We start from the raw sequence: 18,201 nt of genomic DNA on the forward strand, positions 1-18,201 counted from the left end.
GATGGGTAACACGGCTCTTGGTGGCTCAGAGGAGATGCTCTGGCTCCAAACTCTCCCCCCCCCCGCCCCCAGGTCGGTGGGCAGAGGGAGCATTGCCAGCAGGGTCTGGATCAGGCCATTCTGGGGGGCTGGGAAGGAGTGGGGAGCCGTGTCGCTGCTTCCCGGCACAGGGGGAAAAGGAGCTGCAGACCCCAGGGCATGTGAGCTTGGATTTCCGTGCACGACAGACAGGGGCCTTTGTTTTTAAGGTCTCCTCTGAAAGTTTAGTTATTATTATATTAAATCCCTGTAACACTGGACTGGTTTTACTGCACAAAGCAAGATTTGGCAAACGTTGCCTTTCTTTGAAAGTTAAAATAATAGCATTAAAAAAAATCAAGTATTTATGAAGCTTTGGAGGGAAATATTTTACCTTGTAATTTGAATCCAGCCCAACTCCTTCCAGTATTTTGTGGGCTTAAAAAAAAAGTCTTTAAAAATAAAATCAAATTATGTGATAACTGATGCCATGAAAGTACAAAAGAAAATTAATCATCTCAGGCCATTAACATCCAGAGATCCAGACTGGGACACACTTAAAGCATCCTGGGATCTCCTGTTTATTATGTCTCGGAGACTTCCAGATCTCACGTGTTCGGTTTAGAGCCGGAAAAGGGCTTTTCTTTGCTCTCGGCGGGCAGGGTGAGCCCAGCTGGGGCTGCTCCCCTCACCCTAAACGCGGCACCCGGGCAGCACCCAGCACAGTGAGGGGCTCCGTGCCCCCGGTCCCACCGCCACTGTTCCTTCCCACCACCCCCCAGCGTATGGAGGAGTGAGGCTGCCTGGAGAGATGATCTCGGCCCTTATAGGATCCATATGTGCCACCGTGCCGAGAGCACCTGCTGCTGCCTGGGAGGTCCAGGAGGGTGGCATGGAGCAGAAAAGCTCTGTCCTTGCTGTGCCCTGGGCACGGCTCAGCTGTCCCACATGTGGGCATGTGAACCAGGCGGCTGAGAGCCTTTTCCACGCAGCCCCTTATCTGGCACGGAGCAGCACGGATCCTGCAGCACCCTTCAGATGGCTGGGAAGCATGGATGGGGGAGGCAACGGGGAAAAGGGAGGGGGTCCAGGTCCAGGGCAGGGGTCAGAGAGGACCTGTCCTGCCCCTGCCTGGCGAGCATTGCCTGTGGGATGCCCAGACAGGCAGCCAGGAGAGAGCTCTGAGCATGGGATGCCTTTGCTGCTTCTGCCTCTCAGATGCTCCTTGCCCAGCCAGGCTTCGTTCTCCTTCAGCCCCAGGAGAGCAGCACCGAGCAGCGGGCACCCAAGGGCCAGAGGCAGGTCCTGAGGGCTCATGTGTGGCCCCAAGCCTCGTACATCCCTCCTCTTCCAGCAGCATCTGCTGAGACAGACACCCCCCCAGCTGCTGGACCCCCCCCCCTGCAGCATTTGGGGACTGTCCCAGAGTGATGCCAAAGCCATCCCGCAGCCCTGCACCAGTGCTGCCCTGAAGCCGATGTCCTTTCTCCCTCAGTGGGGTGACAAACTGTGTCCGGCATCGGGGTCACATCCTGCACCACGCTGGATGAGGTGCTCCTGCACCCTGCGAGCCTCTACGCAGTCGATGACCTCTGCAAAAGCTAAATATAAACCCCACAGCACTCAGCTATTCCGTGCCAGCCGAGCCAGGGCGCTGCTGACCTTTCAGCTTATTGGGGCAGCAAGTATCACACCGAGGATGCAGACAACACTGCTCAGCCCTTTCCCTACCCAAGGTGCTCCGGTGCGTGACTGAACCAGGATTCACATGATTTTTCAGGCTGTTCTCTGATATTTTGAATGTAATTTAAAATGCATTATGTTGGTGGTATAAATACAGTCACTTCAGCTTCCTGCTTGAAACAGAGCGAAGCAGCAGCACCGATGCTGAGAGCTCGGCGTGGAAGGGGGCTGCAGGCAGGTTTGGGAATATTGGGGTCTTTTCCCCCTCACACCTGTACTGCTAATGCATCAGGACATATCACAAAACCCGCTGCCCTTCCAGGGCATTTCTAAAACCTCAGGATGCATTAAAACCTGGGCATCGTCCCAGCCGGATGGCGCAGGTCACGCTGCTGCCATGCCCCCGCGCACGTGCAGCCGGAGCCCCCACGGTCCCACGGAGCCGAACCGTGCTGGGACACGACCCTCCTCGGGCAGGCAGGCGGCTGCATGCCCTGGTGCAGCCCTGGCTTGGCGTGCGTGTCCTCCTCGCCCTGGCTTGGACGTTTCTTTTTTTCCAGAGCTGTTTCCCACTCGTCCTTTCCAGCAGCAGCGGGATGGGCAAGACCTGGAGTGCTCGGCTCTGCCACGGTATCTGATGAAAACGCAGTTTGAGCCTGCCTTCTTTAATGATTCCCTTTGAAATGTTGTTGCTTCCGCACATCCCCCTTCGGGGTAGAATATTAAGCAAGAGCAACTCGGCTGGAAATTCAGATTGTTTTCGTGTCTGTTTTCATTTACATTTTAATGTCGGAGAAATCTTAGAAATCTGGCTATTTGCAGCATGGCTCCTCAAAAGAAAAGGGGAAAAAAATCACCTGCAACTATCTAACCCTTGCCCTCTGCAAACGGCACCAAGAGCTGGGGATTGCTAGCAACTTTCTGCGTAAAAATGCTCTTTTCCCCCTTTTCCTGCCCAGGCAGCAGGGATGTTGGTGGGCAGAAATCGGCTCTCGGGCATCACTGCAGCCGCAGGGGCTTTGCCCAGGTGCGGCACCGCGGCACGGGCATGCCGGGTGCTTTGGGTGCTGGTGAAGGGGCTGCAGTGCCAAGGGGCTGGGTGCTCTTTGTTTGGTATGGCTGGGTGCTGAGGCCGAGGGTGCTGGGGGCTGCTCCAGGAGCTTGCTGCACCCACAGGAGGAGGGGGAAAAGGGTCCAGGATGTGCCCAGGTCTCACCGCCTGCCTTGGGCAGCGGTTGGGGGGATTTTCCCGCAGGGATCCACCCCGTGACAGCAGAGCCCCATCCCGGGAACCAGCTGTGCTCAGCACCTCGCCAAGCCTGTGGCTCTTCGGATGAGGCATGGGGATCCAGGCCTCCCCGAGAAAACAGCTGGGAGTAAAGATCACTAGAAGAGAAGCAATAAACTCTCGGTTATTCTTCTGCCATCGAGGCCAATCAAGCTGCAAAGAGTGCCTCAAGGCCGGTTGTACATCATTATTTCATGGAGCGTTCCCTGTATGATGTAGTGGCTGTCTGGCTGGAGGGAATGCCTTCCTGGTTTTAAGCATCAGCACTGAAATATCTCGAGCCCTGGAACCATCAGTTTGAATCCCAGGAGCCTCGATGCTGCACTTTATTCCTCCAAGGGGATAATAATCCGAGTGCCACGCAAGCTGCCTGTCTATGAGCATTTAATCGAGGGCTTAAAAACAAAGGTTCTGCTTGGATGGCCAAGAAACACCTACCCAGGGCTGGCCACGGTGGTCTGCTGGCTCCTTTTGGCCGGGATGGAGGAGATGGTGCCCCGGGGGCTCCTGCACATCAGGATGGGGCTGGGGGCTGCCAAGGATGGGCTCCAGCTCAGCTGTGACACATGTGGGACTGTGGTGTTGCCGCTGCCACCCCAACACGAACCCCTGGGGCTGTGGACCCCGGGAGCTGGGCTCAGCCCGGCTGGAAGCAGCGGTCCCCCGCGGGATGGCCAGGGTGGGCACTCAGCTCCCTGGGGGCCGGGGGATGCTGCGTGCAGCTGGGAGCAGGGGAGGGCTCTGGTGGGGGTGGGTGCAGGGAGGCTCCTGGCTTATCTGTGTTTAGATTCAAACCAAAACGCTGGCTCTGAACAAGCCCGGCTTGGCTGTGTTCACGGGCTCTATCTGTGTTTTTCATCTTAGAATCTCCACTTCCCTCTATCCTGCCTTAATTTCTCTGCTCCCTGGACAGGGCCAGGAGGGAGAAGGCAGCTTCCAGTTCCCAGTCATGGATGAAGGCTGCATTTTGCAGTAGAGCAAAACAACACAGAAATGCACTTCTTTTTTTTTTTTAAGTCCATCGAGGGCTCAGATCATTTTATTTTGCCTTCCAAAAGTCTCCTTCCACCCCACGGCTCCAGCCCTGCCCTGCAAGTGGCACCATCTGTATTTTCACGTTTGAGTGATGCCAGCGGGAGCAGCGGCTGCTGCCAGCGAGCGGGAGCGCACCGTGCCACCGGGCTGTGCCGGGACCCGAGCCCAGTGGATCTGATAACCAGGCGGGCCCTTTCATCTGCTGAGCTGCAGGAGATTTTTGTTCTTAAGCCATCCAAAAACTTTCCAGGGTGGGGAAGATCCAAGCTGACTTTCCATCTTTGTTTTTTTCCAGGAGGGTGAGGAGGGGGCTGCAATGCCACACGTCCCAGCAAACCCACCGCAACCCGGTGGATAAGACAGAGGCGCGGAAAGAAATAGAAACTTTTTAAAAATTCATGACAAACGAGGAATACAAAGACGAATTAAGAGAAGCCGGTAGTGCTGGGCTGAGTCTGTTTGGTGTTGATACTGTGCAGAATTAAGCCACACTGGTCTTTCTTGTGGCCAGAGGGTAGGAAAAGGGCTCCCAGTGGAGAGGACCCAGCCCGACGCTGGCGATGCTGAGCGGGGATTGATAACCCGGCGCGGGGGGGTGGCGCGGCTCTGCCGAATGCTGCTCCAGGCTGAAAAGCCTGCATTTATCCCAGCGATAGCAGCCAAGCCAGCGCTGCGGGCCTTGGGGGTAAAAAAGGCTTAAAAACCCATCCTTCATTCATCAGGCAGCTGAGACGGAGGAGGGGGAGGAGGGGAAGACAAAAATAATGGAGAACGAATTAAGAGTTGGGGGAAATGTGGTTGCGGGGGGGGGGGGGGAGCTGTGCCCTGGACAAGGGGCTTAGCCCTGCCTGGACCCTTGCCCCCAAAACCAGCAGCAGGCAAGAGCCTGGGTGGGGAGATGCCCACCTCACCCCATTCCCAGGAGGGTGAAACCCAGCTGAGATGTTACTTCCCAATCCATGAATATCCCTCCCCAACCCCTGAGCCACCCGCGCGCACCTCTGCGGATGCTGCTTGGGCAAGGGAGCAGCAACGGGTGCTGTGGTCTGGGGTCCCCTTGCCCAGCATCCCCCTTTCTGTGCCTCGGCGATGCCAGGCAGCCACCGGGAATTTTGCAGGCAGGGGAAGGGGAGGGGGGAAGGTTCACCAGTCACTTCTTGTCGAGTAAATAACGCAATGTGACAGTGAAAGGCTGCTGGGCGCAGCTAAGAGGGGATGCACAACCCTCCTGCACAGAAAGAAACCCGCCATGCAGAGACAATGCTGCCTGGCAGCGGGCAGGCAGGGACCTGCCGGAGCGGCATTGGGGCCATCGGGGTGCACAGGGCAGCGGGGAGGGCTCGGGGGGCTTGGGGCTGGCAATGCTCATCGCTGGGACATGCCGACCTGTTGGGAAGGGGGCTGCACCTCAAAACATCCTGCCCGTGGTGGGGAGGCTGCTGCTGCCCGTGGTGGGCTCTGCCTGCAGCCCCCAGCCCTGTGGGATGCGCTGGTGGCAGGGGTGGCTCGCCATGGAAAACTTTCAAAAGGACTCCGTTTGGTTGCACGTTGGAAGAAACCCAAGTTTTAGAACCTTGAACATTTGATGAAATAGTTCTTGTTGCCTGGCCAAGCCCAGTTCTGAGCCCATCGACCATGACAAGAATCAAAGTTGACGTCTTGCGCAGCATGGGCCAAGGAAACTCACTCGGTACCTTCTCCACCAGCCCCACAATTTCTGACAGCAGCGTCGCTTTTGGGAAAGCATCCATCATCTCTGCAGCTACGAACAAGGCCTGGGGCACATCAGTTATCTTCCTGCACCCCCCAAGGTTCAAAAGGGAGATGACCATGGCAGGTCTAAGAGCAGATGTAGAAATCTCCTTCCCTATTCCTCTTTATGGGATCAGACACCTAAAGTACATTCGGGACCCCAGGGAAGATCCTCTCTGGGTGCCAGGAATGAGCTGCTGGCACCCCATGGTGGTCACCCGATAGCCATGCTGGTCACCCACCCAGGAGCAGAAGTGCCACCACCTCACTTGTCCCCGTTGACAAAGGTGTCTCCTGCCAAGTTGCTTAGTAAGGTCCAAAGCGCTAGGATTGCGCTGTGGAAATAATTCAAATTATGCATGCGTGTAATTACAGATATTTTATCCAAACAGGAGGAGCTCGAACATCACCGGGTATCTAGGGAATCATCTTGCTAGATGCAAGCGATGGGAAGCGATGTGGCAGGAGGGGGACAGGATCACCAGCCCTCAGCAGCATGATGCCTGCCCTGCCCGGTGGGACAGTGTGACAATAAGTGTCCGGAGCCTGCGGCACTGTCTTGGGCATCCCAGCCAAGCTAATTCAGGTGGCTGCATCTTGCCTCCTGCAGACAGAGCCTTCATCTGACTCCTCCTCTGCTGTCCCTCCCACGGACATGGTATGTCGTGGTGGGACCACTGTCCGGACAGTGGGTACCCACCGAGGACATCTCGCATCCTCAATGCTTGGAGATGCCATGCTCGTGTCCCATCCTGCTCCCCTGCCGCCTCTTTGTTCTCCTCCCTCTCCTCTCCACCACTCATTTTTCCCTCTCTCCCTCTAACTTTATTATTTAGTTTTATCATTCTTAATATTTCTTATAAAAATATTTTTTTATTATTCTTATTAGAGGATCAGGCATTCAGATGATGAGGCTCAGCTGAAGAGATGCTGTGAGAAGTGAAGCCATGCTGCTGTGCCCGAGGGTCCTTGTGCCACGCGGTGAGCTGGTGTGCACCAGGCAGGGCTGCAGCCCCCTCGGCAGCTCATGCCACGAGGCCGTGGCAGCCCCCGGCTGTGGGACCTGGCAGTGGCAGAGGTCAAGTCTGGAGACATCCAGGGACCATGGTGGGAGCCACCAGGAGAGGTCTCGCTCGAAGCTGGCCGTGCTCCTCCAGGCCAGCCCTGCTCCGGTTTGGCTCTGCGCAGGTTTTGCATGCCCTGGGCTTAGTTGGTTTAGGGTGGTTTTTTTTTGCTTGGAACCAGCCCAATCCACCAAGTTTTGCATGATTTTTCTGCCTCCCGCTCCAGGCTCTCCAGAAACTCAGCCTCTCAGCTCGTGCCAGACGCTTACCGCCGGCTCCCGGTACTGCCAAAACTGCCCCGGAGGCTTGCTTGGAAGTCACCAGCTCGAAGCCTGGGCACGAGCCTCACCCCGTGCTCCACAGCAGCCCTGTGGCTGCGGGGACAAGGTGGGGACAGAGCCCGGGGCACAGGTTCATCCCTGGTGCTCGGGCGGCCGCGGCGGTGCTGGTGCAGAGCGTGTCGGAGCAGGTTCCCCGCAAGAAAGGTGAAACTCGCAGGGAGCTTCTCTCAAATGAAAGGCAGCCCCTGGAGCAACCTTTCCTCAGGAATTATCCCGCTGATTAATCTCTCCCGAAGTCACTGGTGATAAATGAAGTGATTAAGGGACTGACCTGCCAGTGGGGCTGGATGCTCTCGGAGGGGGTGGGCAGGAAGGGATGCTCTCCCCCCGCCGCATTTTGGGTTCTTTGCAGACCTGGCACCTCCTGACTCTGTTCTGGCTGCACCAGCCCTCGCCTGGCTCCTGCACCTCGGAAGGGTGGCCGTGGCCACCCGCCATGTGGGGGCTGTCCCCACTCAGGGGGGCTGAGGGGATTCGGGGAGAGGGTGTGGAGCAGACCCCGGGGGGCCAGGGCAGAGGGACAGGGATGCTGCTGCTCTCAGCTGCGTTTGGTGGTCCCTGCCTGTACCAGGGGCTAGTGCGTGTGAAAAGCAGATTTATTTTTGCCTACGTTTCATATTCTTCACGCTCCGCAGCGGGAGACAAAGGATCAGCTCTTCAATGGAGTCCTAAGAATAAACCTTAAACCTCATCAAATCCAATCCGGCAATAAAAATTGCCCGAACAAAAGGCCAGGGACTAAGGGTGGTGGCGGGGGCCTTTTCGCCACGATAACAAGTTTTCACAAGACTGTTTATCCGCACAATTCGGAACGACACTTAAAATCTCTAATCCCAATAGGCATGAAAGTGCTTGTCCTGAGCAAGCAGGTGGATTGTCCCGGAGCGGCCGAGTTGCCAGTGATGCTCGGTGGCCGCCATGGTGCCCATGGGGGTCACGGGGAATGTGCTGAGACGGGGCAGCTGCAGCCTGAATGCTTCTCTTCAACCTCAAAGCCTCGGGTCCCCTCCCCCCCCCCGCCCCCCCTCTCCATCCCACCCCCTATTCAACCCAGTTTTAAAAGGCAGCAAAATGGTTACAAGGTTTAAAGCAGAGGCGAGCAAAATGCTCCACAATAGGGAGGACAAAGGAGTGCTGCGGGGCTGGTCCCTAATCCAGCACCCATGGCAATGCAGCCCGGACCCTGTGGCTGCGAGGATTAAACCCGCTGCCAAGGGGAGGGTTTAGCGGCAGAGCTGGAGGGGGTGCGGAGGGGTGTCTGTCCTCCCCAGCCCACCAGAAGGGGCTTTCCGCAGCAAGAGCCCTGCAGGGTGGTGGTCCCTTCCCAGGGGCTGGATGCAGGCGGTAGGCTGAAGCAGCGAGGCAAAGTGGGGGGTAGCTGCCCCTCTTTCTCCAGGGGGGCAGCGCCCAGTCTCAGGCTGGCGTGGACCCTGTGGGGGCTGGAGGTGGGATGCTGGGAGCCAGCTGAGGATGGACCCTGTGGGGGCTGGAGGTGGGATGCTGGGAGCCAGCTAAGGATGGACCCTGTGGGGGCTGGAGGTGGGAAGCTGGGAGCCAGCTAAGGATGGACCCTGTGGGGGCTGGAGGTGGGAAGCTGGGAGCCAGCTGAGGATGGACCCTGTGGGGGCTGGAGGTGGGATGCTGGGAGCCAGCTGAGGATGCAAAACCATTGATGGTCTTGGGCTCAGCAGAGATGCTGAGGGTAAAGCAAAAGCCACCAGGTCCCCAACAGCCTCTCCAGCTCCAGGGAATAACTGCAGCAGCCTGGGGAACCACAGAGCAGGATCTGGCCCCGGCCACATCCCACAGCTGAGACCTTGCACCCAGGGGCTCTCCCAGCCCATCCTCAGTGGCTGCTGTCCTGTGTTACTGCCCACCTGCAGGCACCCGCAGTGAGGCCATCGGTGCCACACATGAGAAAGAAAAAGCGCAAAGACATGAATGATCTGAAAATCATTTGATTTTCATCACAGAGCTGCACCAAGGGGTGGAAGAAGGTGGTAAGGGCTGGCAGACAGCGTGGCTGCAGGGCTGAGTCGTGCCCCAGGGAGTCTTTCAGCACGGTGGGACGGTTTGGGTACGGCTGCCATCTCTGACACAGTTTAATAAATGTCTGTCACCGATCACAGTGGGTCACAGCCCCTGCTGACACCCAACCAGCCTCTAATTGCTTTCCCCAAAGAAATCCTTCATTCCTTCTGGTTTTACACAAACCCCTATAAAGTGTTCATAGCAAATGGCAGCTGCTAAGTTGCCTAACTTGGGTCTTCCAAGTTCATGCCATGAGCCACCAGACCGGCTGGTTTTCCCTCGGTTGCCTCCAAGCTCCCAATTCGGTGCCACACTGGGAACTGGTGCCGACCACAAGGCTACGTTGAGTGGGAACATCCCCTCTGGGACAGGGACGGGGAGATGGACACAAACCCCCCCCGAGACCAGCAGTCCTGTGTCCGCTAGGACCAGTGACTCAGGATGCTCCCACACCCTTCCCCCACGCACCCCAGGACCCGCAGCCTTGCAGGATCCAGCATGGTCTCAGCTCCTGGTGCAGGCTGCCACCCTTGTTTGAAGAAAAGCTCCTTTCTCTGGGCTTGACATTCACCCCAGCGCCCAAGAGAGGAGCTGTCTCTCCCCGTCACATCAGGCTTCTCCTCTGTCTAAAGTTGGTCTTGAAATTAAGGTAATTATTTTTGCAGTCTCCGCTTCTGCATTGCTGCTCCCACGTTATCTGCCGGAGCAAGGCGCCGTGGCTGCCCGACGTGGCAGACGGCAGGGGCTGCTAATCCCTTTAGCACCCCAAAACCATCACCAAGACAGTAACGGGGCTTGGGAGAAAACCAAGCTGACATCCCGTTCGCACATGGCGGTGAGGAGCCAAGCATCAGCTCACTGAGAAGCAGGGGGGGGCTTGGATTCCGCTCGGGAGCCGTGGGGTGTCAGGGGACACGTTATGGTAGCTGTGAAGGATCCCACCGGCTCCTCACCGGCGCTCAGGGTGGATGAGCCTCAGCGCAACACCACCGAGCCATGCCTGCAGGTGACAACTGTGGCATTCCGAATGGGCACCACTGCCCAAAGCCCTGCAACCCACACCAGCCACAGTCAGGGCACGGCTTGTCCGGGATGGAAAGCACCACTGGGCTCGTGGTCAGCAGATGTCTCAGGGGTGGTTGGGACATCCCAGGGGAAGGATGTTAGAGGAGAGGTGAGGGGTGCAGCCAGGGCTCCGGTGTGCTGTGGTCCCCAGCCACAGCTCTGGCCTGGGATGCTCCAAGGCTCCTGCTCACTGCAAAGAGGCATTTAATTAGTGTCAGTGCCCAAGTCCCACAGCATGCAAACTGCTGCCTCCTCTCCCCAGCGATGGGCTGGAGGCAGGTCAGGGCTTTGGGCTGTTTCCAGATGCAGATTTGCAATCCAAAGGGAAGGACCGAGATCCTGGGAGCGTGCCACACTCACCCTCGTCAGTGCAGCGTGGGCTTGTTTTTAACCAGCAGGTAGTGGAGGGCGTGGGCAGCGACTCGACCCCTGCACAAAGCTGCCCAAGGTGAGGAAAAAGCTCAGCATAAAAATCTCTTACATGCACAACTGTGGACACTGGAACTGTGTATCAACGTGCTCAGCCTCAGCCAGGCCACCCTAAAATAATCCGTGTTTAAAACAACCTCTATGAACCAAAGCAAAAGCAATACCATATTTGGCTAAATTACATAATTTTTTCCTTCCCAAGTTCATGGCAAAATGAAAGTACTTGAATAAAGCTGGGGGGGTGGGGAAAGACAGTGAGGTTGTGCTTTAAATTAGCATTAATTTACAAAGCCCAGGCAGACCTACTAAGCAAATTGTGCCCATTAATATATTAACAACAGATTTTCCCCTACTGCTCCTTTGGGTCCAGAGTGTAAACAGGGGCTGGTGATTAAAGCTTCTTTTTTCTTCTCAGAGCCTCAGTGACAGGCCTGGACCCGGACGGCTGCCTGCTTTCGGGAGGGTGTCAGGGTGACCTCAATAAAGTAGGTGACCACAGCACCTCTAATCCCCTCTTTTAATTGATTACTCTCGCCCAGCCCCCGAGGCCATGAGAACGGGGGACCCACCCTCTATAGATTAGCACCCTTTAGTTTACAGATCAGCCACTTTTTCAGTCCTTTGCCCTGCAGCAATGCATGAAAATAACACTAATCTCATTAAGGACAGAAGGGAGCCCTTCAAAGTTTATTAATAAAGGGAGCAGACAGGGAGAGAGTCAGGCTCTGGGTCAGATTTCAAAGCCGGAGAAGTGGCAGGAGCTTTCCAAGGGCCAGGTTTTGCCAGGGAAGAGGGGGTTTTGCCACGTTTGGAGGCAGGTCTGGAGGCTGCAGAAGATGCCAGTGGGCAGCGAGGGGCTGGGGCTGGCTCCAAGGAGCGCTGGGGCTTGCTGAGCACCTGGGAAGCCCTGGATGGGGCTGAGCAAGGAAGGGCAGCGCTCCAGCTCTCCGCCAGGCTGGTTTGGCCACTTCCAAGAGATTTTCTTGCATTGCACGGGGCTGTCTTCCTCGCAGCCCCCAGCTGAAGAATTTTTTAAACGATTGCAAGATCTCATCGCCTTGAAAGAGACCTGACAGACAAGACCTTAAGCTTCAAACGCCAGAATGAAGAGGACCCACATTAAAGAACAGATTAAGATTTTTCAAGGTTTAAACAACATTGCGGCCCCAGTTTTGGTGCTTTTATCCCTTTTAGGTAGAATTGTAGAATTCCTCCCATCATTACCTTTGCTGCTGGGTTCTGCTCAGCTTCTGCAGCATCCACCAGCGAGGCCAGCGATGCACAGCCCCCAGCCCCGTACTCCTGGCCTGAGAGGAAGCTGCAGGCTTGGCGTGCATCAGCCAGACAGGAAAGCAAAGCTTTGCTCATCTCCGAGCAGGACAGGTCTCTGAGCTTCTCCCTCCATCCACCTTTCCATCAGCAGGAATGGGATGAGCCCCCTGTGAAAAGATGCCCCATAGGATCTGCACCATTTGCCCACTCCCCACCCAGCAAGGGCAGAGCACAGAAGAGCAGCCCACCTTGCAGACACCCCTGGGCTGCAGAGGCAGCTGCCGAGCCCCCCCTCGCCAGCAAGGAAGAAGCCCCCAGCTCAGTGGTAAAACCCCTGCCCCTGCTGTGCCTCCTATTTCTGCTCCTTCCCCTCCCGCTGCCCAATTATCACCCTGTTAAACTGCACAGCTGCGGGGACTTTCATCTTCAGACTTCTGCACCGCAGGTTTTAACCCAGCCTCGCACCACCGGTGTTAATGGGAGCTGTAGGATCAGCCACCCTCCGGAGGCTCAGCTCCAGCTTTGCAGAGGGGTGGGCTCCTGGAGGGACAAATCCATCTGCCTAAGCTTTTGCCCGAGCAAGGTATTAATTAGCAGGGAGGAACCCAAAGGATGATCTGAAGCCCCCAGGACCGGAGCAGCATGGTCCCCGCGAGCCGATGCTGTGCTGTGCCGGGGAAAGGCTGCCCATCGCTGCAGCCCAAAGTGGGGTGGCTCCTGGGGGCTTCAGGGGGCCGCTGGCACCCGGCTCCGGGCTTGCTACGTGCAGCTCGCTTCACCTTCCCCTTCCCTCGCCGTGGGATGGAAGACAAAATACCTTTGTCAAGTGCTTTCAGATCCAGAGGTTTGAAGATGTATAAAAGTGATGAGCAGGCTGTTAGTGCTCCAGCGGAAGCAGTTTATGAGAGATCACCCAATTTCTTTTAAGCTGCCTGAATCCCCACAACAAAGGCCATGCATTTTTAAAGCATATTCCGCATACGGTGTTCCCAGGCTGAGATGCACGTTAAGGGATGAGCCTTGATTTACTACCTGACTTCAAACAGGAGTGACAGTACAAACGCTTTTGCAGAAGCGGGACCTCGGCATTGCCAGACCTGAACTCTGCAGCCGGGATTTTCCAAGCAGCCTGTGGGTTCAGGGCGCTGGGACCCCCCCAGCCACCCCTGCAGAATTCCATCAACCCCAGGGGATTTGCAGGGCCGCAGGGAGGCACCTCACCTGCGAGATGGCTGAACAGAGGGAGGATTTCCTCGAGTGGGGCTGGAGCATCCCGTGCCCAGCCGCTGGCGCTCGGAGCTGCAGGGACCACGGAGCCACCCCAAATCCATGGGGCTAAATCCACTGCTGTGCTACCCCCCCACTGGGCTGGGTCTGGGGTGTAACACCAAGGGCTTGAGGGGGGCTTGGAGGGGGGATGAGACGGAGCAAGAGAGGAGGGAGGGTCCCAGGCTGCGATCCCTCCAGGCCTAACCTAATCACCATCGCTCTGCATTATTACCCTGCCTAACGCGGCATGCTTTTAAATAAAATATGCAAAGATTTCTCAAATTATTTCCCCGGGGCAAGTGCGTTTTCTATCTTCGCTCGTGCATGTTAATCTGAAAAATGCAAATTCTGCACACACCCCCATCTGTTGGGGCTCGGCCATTTATTAACTTTTTTTTTTATGCAAAATGTTTTTTTCTTTTATATATATTTGAAAAAGCAATGAGTTTTGTTATCTCTGCCCCTATTTTATTTCATTTAGAGAAAACAGGTTTTAATGGATAAAAAAATAATAATAATAATAAAATGGCCCTGAGGTGGCAAGGATTACGACTCACTCAGCACCGGAGTTTTAATCAGAGATTGGTGTTGGGGAGGATTACGGCTATGAGAAGGCTGGGCCTGTTTTAAGAAGAAATGCTAATGTTCAGGGGACGAGATTTACTTATTTACCCGGGCTGACTTTGATACTCCGGGGCTGAGCCGATGGCACATCCCGAGAGGCTGGCAGCCTCCTTGCAGCTGTCTGGACCACCGATGGCACATCCCCGGGCTGCAGCACTGTCCCCATCCCCACTGCCTGCCTGGGAGGGTGACTGGCACTTGCCAGGGGACAGTCCCTGGGGATGGCGGTGCTGCTGGGAGCCAGAGCAGCACCCTCATCTCCATCGTTAGGGCTCCCTGACAAAATCATTAAAAGCATCAAGAAAAAAGGAACCACAGGCAAAAAAAAATAGGGGGGAAGGAGGACCCCAGTGCGGCGTTTTCCCTGACAAGAACCTGATCTGACAGAGCTCGCCATATGGAGCGTAATTGGCAGCCTCTGCCCAGGAGAAGCCCACAGATAAAGTTGCTCCATGAGGAAACGATGCCCCATCCCTGTGCCTCCAGGTCACGGCGGCCGAGGCTGCGGCGGGGGGCGAGACTGGACCATGGCTGCGGCACGGCCGCCTTGGGGGACATCAGCCTTCACCTGAGTAATGAGACAAAACCCAGGGAAAACACACATGAAAAGAAAGAGAAACTCTTAGGAAATAAGATCAAAGTCCTGCCTTCAAAAATGTTGTCCTGCAGCTACGAAGAAACCCAGATAGCCCTGACTGCGGCAGCCACGCACAGTGCTGGGCGCAGCACAGGAGCAAGCGCCGGCCATGCAGCCGAGGATGGGCTGGGGGGGACCCCGAGGTCCCAGCACCCAGCCAGGAGGGACAGGACCACCAGGGCTACGCTGGCTTTGCTTTATTTTACTTTAGAGTACTCCTACCCACATTGCTACAGGCCCACAGAGCTTGGGAGCGGTGTGCACGTGGGAAGAAACGTGGTGCTGGTCCTCGTGCGAAGGGTGGGCGAGGGCGAGCAGGGTCCACACGGGCCACCGTGTGTGAAGGGTGGGCAGGGTCTGCAGTGACCACCTTTAAAGCAGCTTCTTCCAGCAATGCCTGTGCACGCAGCTGCAGGGGCCGCAGGTTAAAATAAGCCCTGAATCTCCTGTTATTTAATTTGCAAGCTGGGGTGGGATGCTCAGTCACCAGAGCCAGTTGTGCAGGTTTTAGCGCAGCTAACCCTGCGTTACACCAGCCACCTGCTTGCTCAAGTATGGAACGGCCAGATTTTATCACGTCCTGTAGAAGAACCCTGGTAGGGACCCACGGCACCAAACCCAGTGTGGACCAAGGCTGCTCCCAGCTGCTCCGTGGTGCCCCAGAACCAGGCAGCATTCCTGGCTTCATCACCTGCACAGCATTTCTGCTCCGGCCGCTTACGGCTCCGGAGGGAGGCAGGGGATGCAGCAGGTGCAGGAGTCTGCCCTGCCTGCCTCCAGCACCTGAAACGCTGCCCATCGCCTGCCTGGTGCCAGCATCTCTCCCTCCTCTGCCGTGGTTAGGGAGCGCTCGGAGCCGGCCCAGTTGGGAACAGGCATTAACTTCTTATGAAGCAGTTTTGAACAGCTCATCCCACATTTGCTAGGACTTTAGGAAGAGCCCTGGCTCCCCCTCTGCCCTCAGAGGGGGACACTGCCCAGGACACTGGGATGGCGGTGGGTCCTTGCCCACTCTCCCACTGGGTGCCCCCAGCTCCCCATCCTGTGCCAGCTGGCCGTGACTTTTCTAGGGGACATTCTTGCGTGGCTTTTTTCTTTTTTTCTCACGGGATGAAGGAGCAGAGGGAAGCTGCTGGCTCGGGATACCTTACACGTGGTATTTAACACAATTTAAGACAATTGCATTAAATACAATTCTATTAAAATAGTTCCCTCTAGACATTTGAAAAAGAAACATTGGATAAAACCCATGGCCAACTGCTTGGACATGATTAGAGTAGGTTTATGCATGGGAAATGGTTACAAAGGAGAACAGAAAAGGAGCTGCCTGGAGCCACTGGGGGGAAAAAGTCTCCCTTTTGGTAAACTGCAAACAGCCTCCAGAAATGAAGCTCTCCCAGGCTCCCCGTGCAACTTCCCGGGGCAGGACCAAGTGCTGGAGCAGACGGAGCCCAGCCCCAGCACGGGGTGGTGCGGGATGGGGATGTCCCACGGGCTCTGCCTGGGCTTGTGTGAGTGCCTGTGGTGTGCCCGGGCAGCTCCGGACGGCGTGGAGTGCCGCTGACCTAGGCTGGCTATTGCAAACCCTTTCTGTTTATTAACATGTTCAGCGCACAAATTTATTCTGCAGACAGACACTTATTGCTTGCCTTCAAACAGGGTCTGGCGCAGCGTGATGGATGAGCTGACAGGTTTGCCTCCTCTCGCCGCCGTTTCTGCAGGTCGCCTCTCCAGCCCTTCCTCTGCCGCAGGCCCCACAGCACCCTGCTCCTCCTGCACACCAGCAGCAGCCGGTCCCCAGAGGGGGACAGGGGTCTGGGAGCCACAGCACCAATCCAGCCCGACCCCTGTGACAGGTGTCAGGGTGCTCGGGTCCCCGCTGCGGCGGAGGGAAGCAGCTGGCTGGCCCTTTAAAGCCTTTTTTTTCCTCTCTTGTTAAAAGATGTCTGGGAGGGGAGCTGCCAATCTGAAAAATGATCCTTTCTTTTTTCCATTTTCTTCCTTCTCTCCTTCTAGCTTGTGCTCATCTGTTCAGGTGAACCGCAGGCACATTCATTAAATCTCTGTCTTTGACACCTCAGCTGCTTTGGAGCCCTGGGCTGCTCTTTCTCTTTCCTTTCTGTGTTTTTTTTTTTTCCTTTCCCCATCTCCAAGCCCGCCTGATCAGCACACTAAAGCAGCGAGAGCGAGCTGCAGAATAGTTAACTAAGCAGAACTTCAGCTGCGAGTTGCTGAGTGGCCGGTTTTGTGGCCCACCGCTGTCCCTGCCCAGGGACCCCGAGCATGTGGCACCACGAGGGGCCACCACGGGCACCAGGGTGGCAAGGAGGGGAGCTGAGTGCGGCGATGGCACAGTCTGCACCCAGCCAGCGCCCCAGGGCCACGGCCGGCAGCCAAGGGCTTGGCTCAGCTGGCTCTGCTTCCCTCTGTCCCACTAAATCCTGTTACTCCCTGCAGGAGCTCCTTCCCTGCTCCCCTGGCCCCCCTGGGCTCCCCGAAGCCACCCGGGGCTCGCTGCAGCCCCCTTCGCTCACCCTCCTTCCCCTCGCACACCCACTCCTCGCTTCTCACGTAAATCCCATCCTGCCGGGGAGGCACCGAAACGGCTCATCCTGCTGCAGATTTGCCGCTGGGCCAAGAGGGACGGAGCTCATCCTCATCTCCATCAGCACGGCTGCGGCTGCCTCTGGAGCCATTGCTGATGGCCTCCCTGGCTGAGCGGGGCTGGAGCGCGGAGATAACCCACCCGGCTGCCGCCAGGAATGATTTGGCCTCGGCTGTGCTGGCTGCTGGCCGGGGTCCCTGCCGGCTGCTCGCAGCCCTGGAAAGCCATCGAGCGGCAGAGGTGATGAGATGCTCTCCCACGGCCTTTGCGCATGGGACAAGGGATGGCTGTCTACATTTAAGGGGCAGGAGCAGAACACATCCCTTTCGGAAAGGCAGAGCCCCAGTGACGAGGAGGGCAGGAGAGCTGGGACTGGACCTGGACACCTCAGGAAGGCACATATCCGAATCCTGGCTCTCCCTGGATGCAGCACCTTGCACCCAGGGCACAGCAGGATGATGGCTCTGAGCTCCCTGGGATGCAGCACCTTGCACCCAGGGCACAGCAGGACGATGGCTCTGACCTCCCTGGGATGCAGCGCCTTGCACCCAGGGCACAGCAGGACGATGGCTCTGAAGCAGGGACACGTGTCCTCCCGGGCAGGGGACCAGCCCAGTGTGGAGGACGGGGACCGAGCAGCGAGCGCAGCTCCGGGAGGCTCAGCGGGGCGAGGCCCAGTAAAGCTGTGAATTCCTGCAGAGTTTTGTTAGCGGGATCAGCGTGCAGCCTGGTGCCCTGCTCCGAATTAATTATCCGCTGACACGATTTCGCTTCTTTCCCTTTGTGTTATTTTAATTAACAGAGATCTCCTCCAAGCAAGCCAGCTGTCATGTAAATTGTAAAACTGTCAGCATGTACAGGAACTTAACAGGGATTTTAAGAAAGCCTTGCACAAAGGGATGTGCTACTTTCCCTTTTTGGTTTTTTTTGGTTGTTGTTTTTTTAAAAAATCTGCCACATTTGTAAAGTTAGAAAAAAGTGTGAAGATCAGGGTGGGGCTCCAGATGGAGAAAGCCCAGCTTTTATTTTAGATCCATTTCCTGAGGTAGAGGTGAGGGGCAGAGGTACTGCCCGAATACTTTTGATCG

Source organism: Falco naumanni, chromosome 3, assembly GCF_017639655.2.
Source record: "Falco naumanni isolate bFalNau1 chromosome 3, bFalNau1.pat, whole genome shotgun sequence".
Lineage (NCBI taxonomy): Eukaryota > Metazoa > Chordata > Aves > Falconiformes > Falconidae > Falco > Falco naumanni.